This window comes from Sebastes fasciatus, chromosome 22, assembly GCF_043250625.1.
Source record: "Sebastes fasciatus isolate fSebFas1 chromosome 22, fSebFas1.pri, whole genome shotgun sequence".
NCBI classification, from domain to species: Eukaryota; Metazoa; Chordata; class Actinopteri; order Perciformes; family Sebastidae; genus Sebastes; species Sebastes fasciatus.
In genome coordinates, this window is record NC_133816.1 from 3,026,584 (window position 1) to 3,041,064 (window position 14,481).

Below are 14,481 nucleotides of genomic sequence, written 5' to 3' on the forward strand. Positions count from 1 at the left end.
GGGACTCGGAGTAGAGTCCTTGCTCCTTTGCGTCGAAAGGAGCCAGTTGAGGTGGTTCGGGCATCTAGCACGGATGCCTCCTGGGCGCCTCCCTTGGGAGGTGTTCCAGGCACGACCAGCTGGGAGGAGACCACGGGGAAGACCCAGGACTAGATGGAGAGATTATATCTCTACTCTGGCCTGGGAACGCCTCGGGATCCCCCAGTCAGAGCTGGTTAATGTGGCCCAGGAAAGGGAAGTTTGGGGTCCCCTGCTGGAGCTGTTGCCCCCGCGACCCGATCCCGGATAAGCGGTTGAAGATGGATGGATGGTTACAAAGTGCTTCACACACAAATGAAACATCAAACAATGATTAAAACAAGGAAAAATTACAATATGAATCACAGAAACAATGAGAAACAGATCAAACAAAAACAGACAAACACTAGGGGTATGACGAAATATGCCACGAAATATTGCGATATAAAAACGTGAGGATATGCATCGTCAAGACGAAAAACTGGATCGCGATATCAGGGCATAATAGGCACTAGGTACATATTGGGCTCCGGGGCTGAAGCTGCAGCCTCTCGGGGTACAACTCATGCGTAGTAAAGTCTGGTCTACCCTTTCCAAAATTGAACCAGTCAATCTTTACTCACGGCCGCAGCTTCTGTGTCGGAGCTCCACACACATCAACACACACACAGTGCAGTCAGTGAACAGCTGATCAGAGAGGCCGCGGTGGAGAGACGAGTTGATGCTACGCTCGTTGCTAAGTGCAATAAACTTTGTTATTATACCTGTTCAACAAGCATAAACACGATGAAACGGTAAAACATGGAGGAAAGCAACGTTTCGATCTGCTCTGTCCGCTGTCTCTCATCCACCGCTGCCGTTTACACAAGCAGAGCGCATTAGCTCGGCGGCTAACAGCGCATTGGCTCGGCGCAAAACAGCTCGTTGGCTCGTTAGTTCGGCGGCTAACAGCTCGTTGGCTCGGCGGCTAACAACGCGTTATAATATCGTATCGTATTGAGATCGTGAACCCAATATCGTCCATCATATCGTATCGTGAGCTGAGAGAATCGTCACACCCCTAACAAACACACATGTGGATGAGGCCTATAGAAAGGCTTGCCTATAGATATGGGTTTTTAGAAGCCGCTTAAAACAGTCCAGAGATTCAGCAGCTCTAATAGATTGGGGAAGGTGATTCCAAAGAGTTAGGGCTAAGACAGAAAAGGCCCGATCACCTTTTGTTTTGCAGTTTGAGCGGGGGATTGATAAAAGGCCAAGATTAGAGGATCGAAGTGTTCGACAGGTCGAATATGGAACAAGGAGATCAGCAATGTAACTCGGGACGAGGTCATGCAGTGCCTTATATGTAATAAGCAAGCATTTGTGAGGGAAATGTCTTTATTCTTTGATTTTTGGGTTGCTGGGAAAAAAAAGAATACTCCTTGACAATGACTGATACAGTACATTTGACTTCAGGACATCTCTGACTACATACATACTGAAAATCAAACATTTTTCCAAAGTAAAAGTCCCTAGAAGTGTATGATTCAACTTTTTCCCATGGTCTAGTGTTAAAAAAGTTAACAAAAATTGCAATAAATCATGATATCGAATCGCAATATTTAAAATACAAGACATATCAAATCAGCACCCAAGTATTGTGATAGTATTGAATCAGGAGATAGGTGTATCGTCCCAGCCCTAGGTCACATGCCGTTTCTGGGAGAAGTTTCAAGAATGAAGGTATAATTTCACCTTCATGTTAATTAATCTTCATCTTTCGATCATCGTCGGCTACAAAGCACTTTGATCATTAACAATCAATCGATTAATCGTAATTAAAAAAAAAAAAATTTGCTTGTACCAAACAATACCAAATGTATTTTTTTTTTTACCTTGATCAAAGCTTAATTTCCATAGCAACATATTGTATATTCTCTGACAGCATTGCATAGCCTATGAAACACACTGAATATAATTGAATATCAGATCACATGCAGAGCGCGCTCATAAAATTAATTTCCATCAACTCCCGTGACGTTGAACCACAGAAACTGAACCGTCTTGACCAAGATGGTGAGAAGATAAACATTACTTCCATTCCTACACAGTTCTCCAACCAGGTATTCTGTATTTTTATGTAGCTACAGCTACAGACTAAAATTAAACATATAAAGACTATAACTAAATATATGAAAAGTAAAACTAAACATATAAAAACAAACTAAATATATAAAGACTAAAACGAAACATATAAAGACTAAAACGTAATATATAAACACTAAAACTAAATATATAAAGACTAAAATTAAATATATAAAAACTAAGAGTAAATATGTAAAGACTAAAACTAAACATATAAAGACTAAAACTAAATGTAAAAAAAATAAAACTAAACCTTGTAAAGTAAAGATTATTCAATGAAAACTACACAAAGGAGGGAAATATAATGTTAAACTACAAAACAACAATAACAAGAGAATATGTATGAAGCAGACAAAAACACTACTGGGAACACATCACATCTGTAATAAATCATTCTAAACTCAAGACTCACTACTCTTTTTGGTGCTTCTGACCATATCCCATGGCCACATGACCATCTGGAATGAAGCTAAGTGATGAGTGAGAGTTGTGTGAAAATGGTCGGCAGACGCCGCTTTTTTTCATGTACCTATCATAACAAAGGCTTGTATATCTGCCGTCCTCGATCTTCCTGTTTCCCTTTTTGAATGATGAATACCGCCTGCTGGTGTGGAGAGTTATTTTCTCTCAGAATGTACGTGCTAACTGGCCGTCGGCTGTAGTCTTTGTGATGTAGGCCTTCATTACCACAAGTTCTTTGATGTCGGGATGGCGTGTCTGAGCCTTTACTGTTGGTCAGCCTTCAATTTGTAGAGAAGTTCAGAATATAACAACACAGCTATCAGGGCATAGGGAGGAGGCAAAAGGAAACGGCTAGCTAGGCTCTGAAAAACGTTCACAACGATGCAGTGTGACTGCGTTGGTGTTTTTGAAGGGAATTATTCCATTTAAAGGTTTTCCCACATTGGCCACACCCGTACGGTTTCTCCCCAGTGTGAATGCATTGGTGGGATTTTAAGTGACCACTATGAGTAAAACTTTCCCCACATTGATCACACCTGTACGGTTTCTCCCCGGTGTGAGTGCGTTGATGACCTTTAAGGGTTCCTGACACAGTGAAAGATGCCCCACATTCATCACAGCTGTAGGGTTTCTCTCCAATGTGAACACTTCGGTGGATTGATAGACTTCTTTTATAGCTTGCTCACATTTATCACAGCTGTATAGTTTCTCTCCACTATGTATGTACTGGTGAGATTTCAAGCTACTTAACTGTGCGAAAGCTGCCCCACATTCATCACAGCTGTAGGGTTTCTCTCCAGTGTGAATGCGCTTGTGGGTTTTTAAGTTACTTAACTGTGCGAAAGCTGCCCCACATTCATCACAGCTGTAGGGTTTCTCTCCAGTGTGAATGCGCTTGTGGGTTTTTAAGTAACCACTATGAGTAAAACTTTCCCCACATTGATCACACCTGTACGGTTTCTCCCCGGTGTGAGTGCGTTGATGAACTTTAAGGGTTTCTGACACAGTGAAAGATGCCCCACATTCATCACAGCTGTATGGTTTCTCTCCAGTGTGAATGCGCCTGTGGGTTTTTAAGTTACTTGACTGTGTGAACGCTGCGCCACACTGGTCACAGCTGTAGGGTTTCTCTCCAGTGTGAATGCGCCTGTGGGTTTTTAAGTTACTTAACTGTGTGAAAGCTGCGCCACACTGGTCACAGCTGTAGGGTTTCTCTCCAGTGTGATTGCGCCTGTGGGTTTTTAAGTTACTTAACTGTGTGAAAGCTGCGCCACACTGGTCACAGCTGTAGGGTTTCTCTCCTGTGTGATTGCGTTGATGGACTCTGAGGTTGCTACCCGAAGCAAAAGTTTTCTCACATTGGTCACAGCTGTGTAGTTTCTCTCCAATGTGAACTCTCTGATGAATCAGTCCCTTTCTTCCTCTCCGTTTCTAAAGCAACAGACAGAGAGCGAGAGAGAGCGAGAGAGCGAGAGAGAGAGAGCGAGAGAGAGAGAGAGAGAGAGAGAGAGAGAGAGAGAGAGAGAGAGAGAGAGAGAGAGAGTCAGTGAGATGCCATGGTGGAGCAACCTATCTTAAACCATAAATAACAGTTAGAGCAGGGCTTCTCAACTTTTGGTAACTTGAGGCCCACTTCTGATCAGCAAAATAATTCCGTGGACCATCTTCCCAAATAAAATAAATGACAAACTGGGCTATAAATATGTGTTATGCCACTGGCAGGTGTAATGACCCACATAACTATTCAGCTTACCCTCACCCATCACTCCCTGCCACTATGAATCCAAACTATTTATATTTCCGCACCACCAATTCAGAGTTTTTACTGTTGCAGGGTTGTCTCCAACATCACTTTTCGTTTAAAAGAAAAAAGCTCCATTATGTGTCACTGCATCTGAGACATACAGTATGTCTGTAAAGGGGAGACTCGTGGGTACCCATAGAACCCATTTTCATTCACATATCTTGAGGTCAGAGGTCAAAGGGACCCCTTTGGAAAGGGCCGTGCCAGTTTATCCTCGCCAAAATTTAGCGTAACTTTGAAAATAAAACCTGCCCGCTACAACCTCTGAAAAACAGAATAGCGGCCGTTGGATTTTGAACGGGTTAATCTAACCATTTGTCAGCATCTCTGAGGCCCACTAGGTGGTGCTCTGAGGCCCACCAGTGGGCCCCGGCTCAGCTGTTGAGAATAGCTGATTTAGAGCATGTCTGTGAAACATAACCCACAATGTTCCAGTTTGACTAATGCTCCCTTTGTAGACATTTGATTGATCACCACAGACGCCCCCTTGACATTTCTTAATTATCAGTCGACATCCACATTATGGAGTTGCATTATGGGAAATGTAAGACCCAGTACTGTTCAGAGCTTTCCATACGCGCCGGCTATTATCTTACTGTTTTTTTTTCATAGCGAGTAGTAAGGTGCATTGCATTCAATTGAGGAGAGCCTAATTCAAGAAAGCGAAAGCTAAACTGTCACTCACTGCTTCTTGGGGTGGCTGTGGCTCAGAGGTAGATCCTAATTGGCACCAGTCACATCAGTCACATGAGGAGTAGGCAGGACTAGAGCTGTGCAATTAATCAAATTTCAATTCCGATTGGTAAAGAAGCCCTAAAAGTTTCTTTTTTTGTGGTGATCCATTTTCCAACGCTGGGCTCAGACTACATAGTGGAGCGGCTAACATCCATTTTTTCAGTCAAATCGTGCAAATAGTGATACAAGCACCAAATTTGGCATGATGATTCCCGAGGGGTCACTTAGCAAATATAAACGATCGGACACTTGAAAATCCAAGATGGCGCCCATTTTTCAAGATGGCCGCCAAATTGACCTGCCGTTATTGGTTTCTCTCATAGAAATTCATCTACTTGGTTGATTTGAGTGATCTTGGTGTCAAATTATGTGTTTTCTAGCATGCTGGATCTAATTTTGAAAGTTTTTATAATTTTGAACTGCAATATGGCGGCCATTTTTAAGATTGCTGTCAAATTTACTCGCGGAGAATGTTTTTAAGGAAATGCATGTACTAGGTCAATTTGAATGATTGCAATGTAGAGTTATATGTTTTCTGGTATACTTGATCTAATTTTTACAGCTTTAACATCCTCCGATAAGTTTTTTTTTTCTTTTTGGCTGTCCGGTGAGTCTTTGCTTTGTGGTTTTTGCATGGCTCAATTGGCTTGTGGGCCTTCTGTTGTAGATATCAATAGCTGCTGTTGCCATAGGTGTAGGGGCTTAGTGGTAGAGGTAGTACCTTTGTTTCAAAAGTCAGCCACATCCTCCAGGATGGACTACTGGCATCGGTCCTCACTACTTGCCCAACTCTCACCTATGGCTCCAAGAAGTTGCCAGTGCACGGCAACAGCCACACCTGAGACACGGTGTTGGCTCAAGGGCTAAACTAGGTGAGGGTAGTACACAGAGAGTCTCTGTGTGATGGAGTATGTGTCTAGCTCCAAATTTCGAAGTGCATAGAGTCAACGAACTAGCCATCTTTATCCATGAGGTTCCAACCCAACTGCCAGAATTGTCACAACAGCAGAGAACTGTGAAGGAGTTATTGTCGGGAACTACAAGGGCACACTGGTGACAATCGCTGCTGTGTAACTCAGAACGGGGTTCAACGTCAGCTAAGTAGGATTCAGCATTATACTTAGTGTCCCAAATGCTGCTTACTACCAACCTCTGATCAGTTTTAAGCAGCCGCACCTGAATCGACAGGATGTGCCAGCGCGGGAGAGCCAAGCCAAGGATAATGGGGTTTCAGTTATCCAGATGGTGTACAGATTGCGTAAAATAATGCATGAACCCAGCTGTATCCCATACAAGAAAGTGCCTATGATACAGGGTGGTAAAAGGATAAACCTTCGACCCTGAATATTACAATGGCTTTAAACCAAAAATCAACTGAAAAATGTGTGCACACTGACTGGGCCAAGTGTTGCTTTTGTCAAATGGACAAGAATGAGGGCCTTACTTCTCCACATATAAATCCCAACAAAGAGGAATATTCCCAGATTCCATGCAGTCAATCAGCTACCAGTCAAGCACGACCCAGCAAGACTAGACCATGGTAGTGGGATAGAGGAAACCGTGATGAAATCAAGCACAATACCAAGAAAGTAGCAGACTCTTGTTCAATAACACCAAATTACAAAGAGCTGAAAAGAGATCGACCCCTTCAACTGTTACAGATGAGAGCAGCTGCACCAAAATACCATGGAGGGTCAGAGGTACTCTATCCCCCAAATCCGAATGCTTTCTGTGTGAGGAAGAAGGGTAGCAATTTAAGACAAGCAATGACCATGAAACTGAATGAAAGACTAAATGAATGTGCAAAAACTCTCAGTGATGGAAAGCTCCTTTCCAAACTGAGTGCTGGAGATGTCATTGCCCAGGAAATGAAGTATCATCCTGCTTGCTTGGCTGCTCTGTACAAACGAGAACGAGCCCATCTGAATGCCCAACAGCTGCAGAAGAAGGAAGAGCTGGCCCAGAAGAAGGAAGCATATGCAGTTGATTTCTCTGAACTGGTTATTTGCATCACTGAGACAAAAGCTGCAAGTCAGGATTCAGATCCACCAATTTTCTGACTTGACGACCTGTGTATGCTCTACACGAAGAGGCTTGAGCAGCTTGGCATTGAAGCTCCTGATGTTCATGCTACCCGTCATAAGGACCAACTGCTTTTACACATTCCTGAGCTAGAGGCTCACCACCAAAGGCGTGATGTCCTCTTGGTCTTCAGGAAGGATGTTGGTTCAATCCTGGCATGAGCAAGCAAATATGGAGAAGCAATCCACCTGGCAAAGGCTGCTCAGATGATACGTCGTGACATGCTTCAGCATCAATCAGAATTCACCAGCATGTTCCATGATGGGTACCTTGAAGATACCGTCCCATCATCCCTGCTTCAGTTTGTATTTATGATTGAACATGGGGCTGATATCAAGTCACAACTCCAGAATGGTGCACCAAAATCTGACCTTGCAATATCCTAACTGTTACAGTACAGCTGCTTTGCCAAATACAGGGAAAGATCGCAGGTCCAAAGGCACTCTAAGGACCAGGAGACACCTTTTGCTATGTATGTTGGCCTGTCTGTGTTTACCAAGACCAGAAAGAGGCAACAGATAGATATGTAGGTGTGGGAACCTCATGGATAAAGATGGCTGGTTCGTTGACTCTATGCACTTCGAAATTTGGAGCTAGACATACTCCATCACACAGAGATTCTCTGTGTACTACCCTCACCTAGTTTAGCCCGTGAGCCAACACCGTGTCCCGGGTGTGGCTGTTGCCGTGCACTGGCAACTTCTTGGAGCCATAGATGAGAGTTGGGCCAGTAGTGAGAACCAATGCCAGTAGTCCATCCTGGAGTTTGTGGCTGACTTCTGAAACAAAGGTACTACCTCCACCACTAAGCCCCTACACCTATGGCAACAGCAGCTATTGATATCTACAACAGAAGGCCTACAAGCCAATTGAGCCATGCAACCACCACAAAGCAAAGACTCACCGGACAGCCAAAAAGAAAAAAAAATGTATTGGAGGATGTTAAAGCTGTAAAAATTAGATCAAGCATACCAGAAAACATATATCTCTACATCACAATCATTCAAATTGACCTAGTACATGCATTTCCTTAAGAAAAACATTCTCCGCGAGTAAATTTGACAGCCATCTTGAAAAATGGTCGCCATATTGAAGTTAAAAATTGTAAAAACTATCAAAATTAGATCCAGCATGCTAGAAAACACATAATTTGACACGAAGTTCGCTCAAAACGACCAAGTAGATGAATTTCTATGAGAGAAACCATTAACGGCATGTCAATTTGGCGGACATCTTGAAAAATGGGCGCCATCTTGGATTTTCAAGTGGCCGATCGTTTATATTTGCTAAGCGTCCCCTCGGGAATCATCATGCCAAATTTGGTGCATGTATCACTATTTGCATGATTTTTCCACTATCCGCTCCACTAACAGGAGTTCTGGGCCGATTTCTCCCCGATCCACCTCTCTCACCAATCGCAGGGGAATTCTGGTCCGGGACCTTGGTCGGTACTAGGGGTGGGCGATATTTAAATTCTCCTACTGACGGTATTGCTTTAAAAAAAACGATATACAATATTATCGTCCAAAAAAAACCTGAAGAGAGACGCCCATAGATATAAATATGGATAGAATGGAGATGTATATGTTGCAGCATCCATAAGTGGACAATGTATAAGCAGTAAGCTCTGAGATCAATAAATCAGATGAATCATCTGGTTATTTTTATTAAATAACACGTTTCTCAACATTGATGTCTGTTCACATCTGAAACGACGGCATTGTAGTAGCTTGGAACGGCCGTCTCAAGTCTCTCTGTCTTGAACACTCGCTAATGTTACGGGCCGCCTGGCTGCTGTTAATGGTGCGTCTTGTCACCCCAAAAACGCATGAACTTCCTAGTAAACAAGCAACGTTCGCCGTGCAACTCTTCTCTCTGTCTCAACAGCACACACTAACACTCGTTAACGTTAAGCACACAACCCACGCACTGACTTATTCCTTAAAAATACATAAATCCCCGATGATGAAGTATCTGCAGCTTGGTAAGTCATATTGGCGATCTAATGTATTCACTATTTCCTTGAAACTGTCTTTTTCAACTGTATGGATGGAAAACATTTATTTTACAATGTGCCTGTGTCGCAGGAAATCTTCTCTGGCCAGTTGAGATCAGATCTTCTACCAAATTTCTAATACTTTTCAATTAAAACAAACTTAAAAAAAAGAAGACTGACTTCAGAATTCGATGTGGATAGTTTTACTGTAGTTAAAGTATAAGTACAGAAATAAAGGTAAAACAAGTGTCTGGTCTCGAAAGCAGTCAACTAAAGCACCCTCAGCAGGGCTTCGTCTTTTATGCCACACCCGGCGTCCCACCTATTGAGGGGCTCCACCAATTCCCCTCTGCCTTATTTTTCTTTTACTTTTCTAGGCCACCTGGGACACCATTATGTTTTAGTTTTGTTTTTTTTTCTTCATTGATCCTGGGTACTTTCCATTCTCATAATCATGAGCTTTTACACTATTGAATCCTAGCTCCGCGTTTGGTACCCACTCGGTTCTTTATTTGGGACACCAAATAAAGACTAAGTAACTAAGCAATAAGCGCTCCAAGTTGCTGACTGTGCACCATCTTTTCTCGACGTTATGTCACCATTATGCTCCCATGTGATGTTTGGCTACAAAAAAAAAAAAAGTGTCATAGCATGGACAGAGAAAGGACAGTCGTTTAAATGGTTCTTGTTAATGTGAGTTTACATTAAGCTGGAGATTATTTTCAACACCTGGTAACCTCCCTTGTACAATCTCGCCACCGTTGACAGTCACATTTATATGTTGTTGTTGTTGTTGTCTTTGCTAAAACCCCAATGATTGAAGGTTGAGGAGTCGGTGGCAGACTTGCCTATTCTGTTGGATGAGTGTGCGAGTTTTAAGATGGGAGTGGAGATTTGTGGCGTTTCCATCTTTAGTCCCGACTTGTTTATCGCACATCTTATAAATCACTTCGTTCACGTTCTCTAGCTCTCCTTTCTCGTTTGGTTTAAGATGCTTTTGCATTCTTTTGGCTAACGAGAGCGGACGGGCTGGAGTTAGGTCTACATAGGTAATTACTAGTGCCGTCAAAGTTAATGCGATAAGGCGTTAACGCAAATTAATTTGGTGCAAAGAAAAGACATGTCCTCCGTAGAGGAGGCAGAGTTTTAAGACTTTAGGGAAGACTCGTCTATATCCCTGGCAGTGGTCGCTGAGGTAGTCAAAAAGCTCCTCGGTTGCAAGGCAACGGGGGTGGATGAGATTCGCCTTGAGATGCTGAAGGCTCTGGACATTGTTGGTCTGACTTGGCTGACACGCCTCTTCAGTGTCACGTGGAGGTCGGGACAGTGCCTGTGGAATGGCAGACCGAGGTGGTGGTTCCCAATTTTAAAAAGGGGGACCAGAGGGTGTGCTCAAAGTATCGGGGTATCACACTGCTCAGCCTCTCCGGGAAAGTTTATTCTAGGGTGCTGGAAAGAAGGGCTCCAACCGATTGTCAAACCCTGGATCCAGAAAGAACAATGCATACTCCGTCCTGGCTGGGGGACATCCTGGGAGAGGCTGGGGACATGGAATCTGAGTGGTCATGTTCAAAACCTCCATTGTGGAAGCGGCTGCTAGGAGTTGTGGTCAGTAGGTCGTCAGTGCCTTTTGTGGTGGCAACCTAAGAAGAAGGTGAAGGAGGCCGTCAAGCTGAAGAAGGAGGCCTTTCGGGCTTGGTTGGCCCAAAAGCAAAAACCCGGGTGTGGGAGGAATTCAGGAAGACCAAGGAGAAGGACTTTCGATTGGCCTCAAGGAAGTTCTGGCAAACCGTTAGACAACTCAGAAAAGGAAAGCAGGGCTAACACTGTATTAAAAACAAAGACAAACCTGTCGCTCTGACAGTCTCCTCTTGGAAGCAGCTGCTTTCCACTCCTTTTTACTGAATATCGTTCGATATTGAGTTACATTTCACACTATGCTGGTACAGATCTACTACGGTCCGTTACACCACTAATAGTTAACAGCAAGCAGAAAGTCATAATAGCTCAAATTATAAAGGATAAATGGTTTAAGAGTCCACCCAGAGACGCTGAGCGCACGGAGGCGTGTGTGCAAAAAACGTGTGGGAGAAGCCTCTGATGACAGAGGAAATGTGCTGCTTTAATGACATGAGTCCGTGCTGCCTACTAACCGAGAGCATAAGCTCTGCTCCGGTTGCGGCAGTCACGCTCGCTGCCCAAGCTCCAAATATTCCCTGTTGATTAATATCCCTGGTTTGCTGTCTGTAACGTTACTGTGTGTCGTTTTTTGAAACGGATATGACGTCACGTTACTCAGACTACACAATAAAAGTGGTAACTGCCTTCTACCTGCACATGTGTCATTTTTCAACACAGTTTTATGGGTAAAAACATCAGTTATGTGTCGTTTAAACAGTAATCTATTCAGTTATTGACTCTTCCTTGTGTCTTTAGTGTCGTTTTGAAGCCATGAAGTCATGAACACTGACCTGAACATCGGTGGTATCAGAGGACGAGCCTGCTGCTGGTGTTCTGGGGACCTTGTTGCTCTGCTGGTCCGGGTTCTGCTGGTCCTCCTCCATTTCACTCTTGTAGTGCTCCTGGTCCTGGTCCCTGTTCCAGAAAGTGTGATTAGTCTTTTATTTCCTCATTCATTCAGTCCGAATCGAAGGTTTACTGTGTGTCAGATATTAGTTTTTCACTCTGGACTGTCTAAAGTTAGTCTTTTATGCGCCGTCAGTCATTTCTTTGAACATTCAAATATTACACAGCATCAAGTGGCCCTCAGCTCAGAATAAAACCTCTGCATGTCCTTCTTTATAACACTGTGACTCTGAACACAGACAACTGTTAGTCTGTTAGAGCCGTTCCACTAAATGTTTATTGCTCATAATGTGTAATCTCAGTTTAAACAGTAAAGATCAGTATGAAGCTCAGACACGTAGGATCAATGAATAATGATCTCTATCTGGTCCCACTGATGGAACATAATTCCTCTAATATTGTAGATCATCTGTTAATATTTCTGAGTGAGCAGGATGGTGGTGCAGCTGCAGAATGGAGTTAGAAAGAGAGTTTTTTAAATAGGCTGTGTATAGTCTGAATGGCTTTTAACAGCATTTCACTGACTGTGTTTAAATTGACATTTGTTGAAGTAGCTGAAATAAAGTCACTGAATGCTGTTGAGCCAAGATCCAAATAGATGTCTACTATGTAAAATCTACTCTATTGAACCTTTAAATCACCAAACACATTATTACTGGATCAGACTGTGAGCTTACAGTCATGTCTCTCTGTCTCTGATGGATAGATGTGATATTGTTCATCTTCAGTTGCTGCTCCTGTGTTTTGTCCCGTCACATTAAAGCTGAATAAATCTATTTAAATGTAATGTAGGCTACAGTCTAATACACAGTCACATTCACCACCTTATCGTCCATTAAGGAAATGTAAGTCTGCTAAAAGATGAATTCATGGACAACACTGAATTCAACTTTATTGTGTTATTGAAACTTTTCCCTGCTGGGACTTTTTTAAAAGAGAAATGTGCACAGTCAGCATATCCATGCATTAATATCTCTACGTGGACTGGATTCAGATGGAGGCTCTGCCTCTTTACCTGTTGCCATGGTGAATCGTAGTATCAGAGCTCCATTGATGAAGGCTGTTTTCATCCTCACATTTGATTGAACAAACTCTGATCAGCTGTTCTGGAACCGAACACTTTTCCATCTCAGAGTTTGTTAAAGCTGCTTTCTGAAACGGGCTCCTGGTCCTGGTCTCTGAGATCCAGCAGGTCTCCACTCTGACTGCTGGACTCTGTTGTCCTGGACTCACTACAAATCAAAGCACACAGAGATATTCAGGTGCTGCTGTCTCCTCTGGTTTTACTCCCATCCACGTAGTGCTGATAACATGGTCCATGTTAGCGTGAAAACAGCTGCAGCTCTTCTGAGGAATGATCTGGTTTCCATGGAAACTATCAAAGACCACATAGAAAAGCCTCAATGTGTGTGATCTGGTTAAAGAGACAGTTCACAGAGACAGGTTTGGACCAGCTGTTTGGAGAAACGCACTTCCTGTTTACAAACGTTGAGGATGATTGTAGAAACGAAGCAAAGCGACTGAGACAAACTGAGAAAATCCTCTCAAACTGGACTAAAACACAAAGGAACCGGAAGTTCAATCAGAGAACACGAGCACACATTAAAGTGAGCTAAGGCTAACGCTAGCAGTTAGCCACACAGCAGCAGGCCGAAGCTAACAGGCTAACTAGCTGTTAGCATCGCAGCTAGCCCAGCGTGCTAACGCTATATTCGCTTTGATTTCCGGCTCAAAGAAACATTATTAAAGTGTTTACCTGAGTGTGTGCGGGTTCACCTGCAGCTCTGCCGCCTCGAAACGGACAAATATGCTCGTCAGCTAACGGAACAACTATCCCGCCGCCAGCCCGAGATCACAACGAGACAACTACACTTCCGGTTACAAGTACTTCCGGTCTGGTTTTTCTCTTTAAAGTGAAAGAAAGTCGCCACCTGGAGATCAGGAGGGAAATAAAAGGTACACATAGTATAAACTGATAGTGGTTAAAGCAGCAGTGGGTAGAAATGGAGCAAATATGATTTTAACGGTCACTATATCCTAACAGTAGTTCCCGAGCCAGGTAATCTGAAAATAATCATGTTCCTCCCCCCTCTGTGTCCTCTGTGTCCTCCAGTGTCCTGTGGTATCCTCTGTGTCCCCTGTGTCCTCTGTGTCCTCCAGTGTCCTCTGGTGCTCCTTATGACATCTGCAACATTTCACAGACTGGAGGAAAACAACCAATCAGAGAGGAGCTGGAGCCTGCCGTCTCTGAGCAGCTGTCAATCACGTGTGAACTCCGATCATTCCTCTCAAGAAACTCTGTGTTAAAATCAAACCAGTCTGGTTTCAGAGCTACATACAACATAGTACTGTCACTGCTATTACTGTGGTTAGAAATTATATTGTATCTGCTGTTGACAAAAGGAAATATTGTGCTGCCCTCTTTGTCGATCTAACAAAAGCATTTGACACTTTTGATCATGCTATGCTCCTGCAGAGGCTTTGTGAAATTGGTTTTGATTATAAATCCTGTAAATGGTTTCAGGACTGTCTCATAGACAGCAATGTGTGATCCTGGGAAATGATCGTTCTGTACTTTTACCACTGTCAAAGGGGGTTCCACAAGGGTCTATATTGGGTCATGTCTTGTTCACAATTTACATTAACAACATTATGTCCTTCTTAACAAATT

The 14,481-nt window shown here is 43.2% G+C and overlaps 1 pseudogene; it reads right to left on the bottom strand.

Annotated features, from left to right (window-relative positions):
* Positions 1-316: 316 nt before the first annotated feature.
* Positions 317-13,902, bottom strand: LOC141760408 (uncharacterized; annotated as a pseudogene).
* Positions 13,903-14,481: the final 579 nt, after the last annotated feature.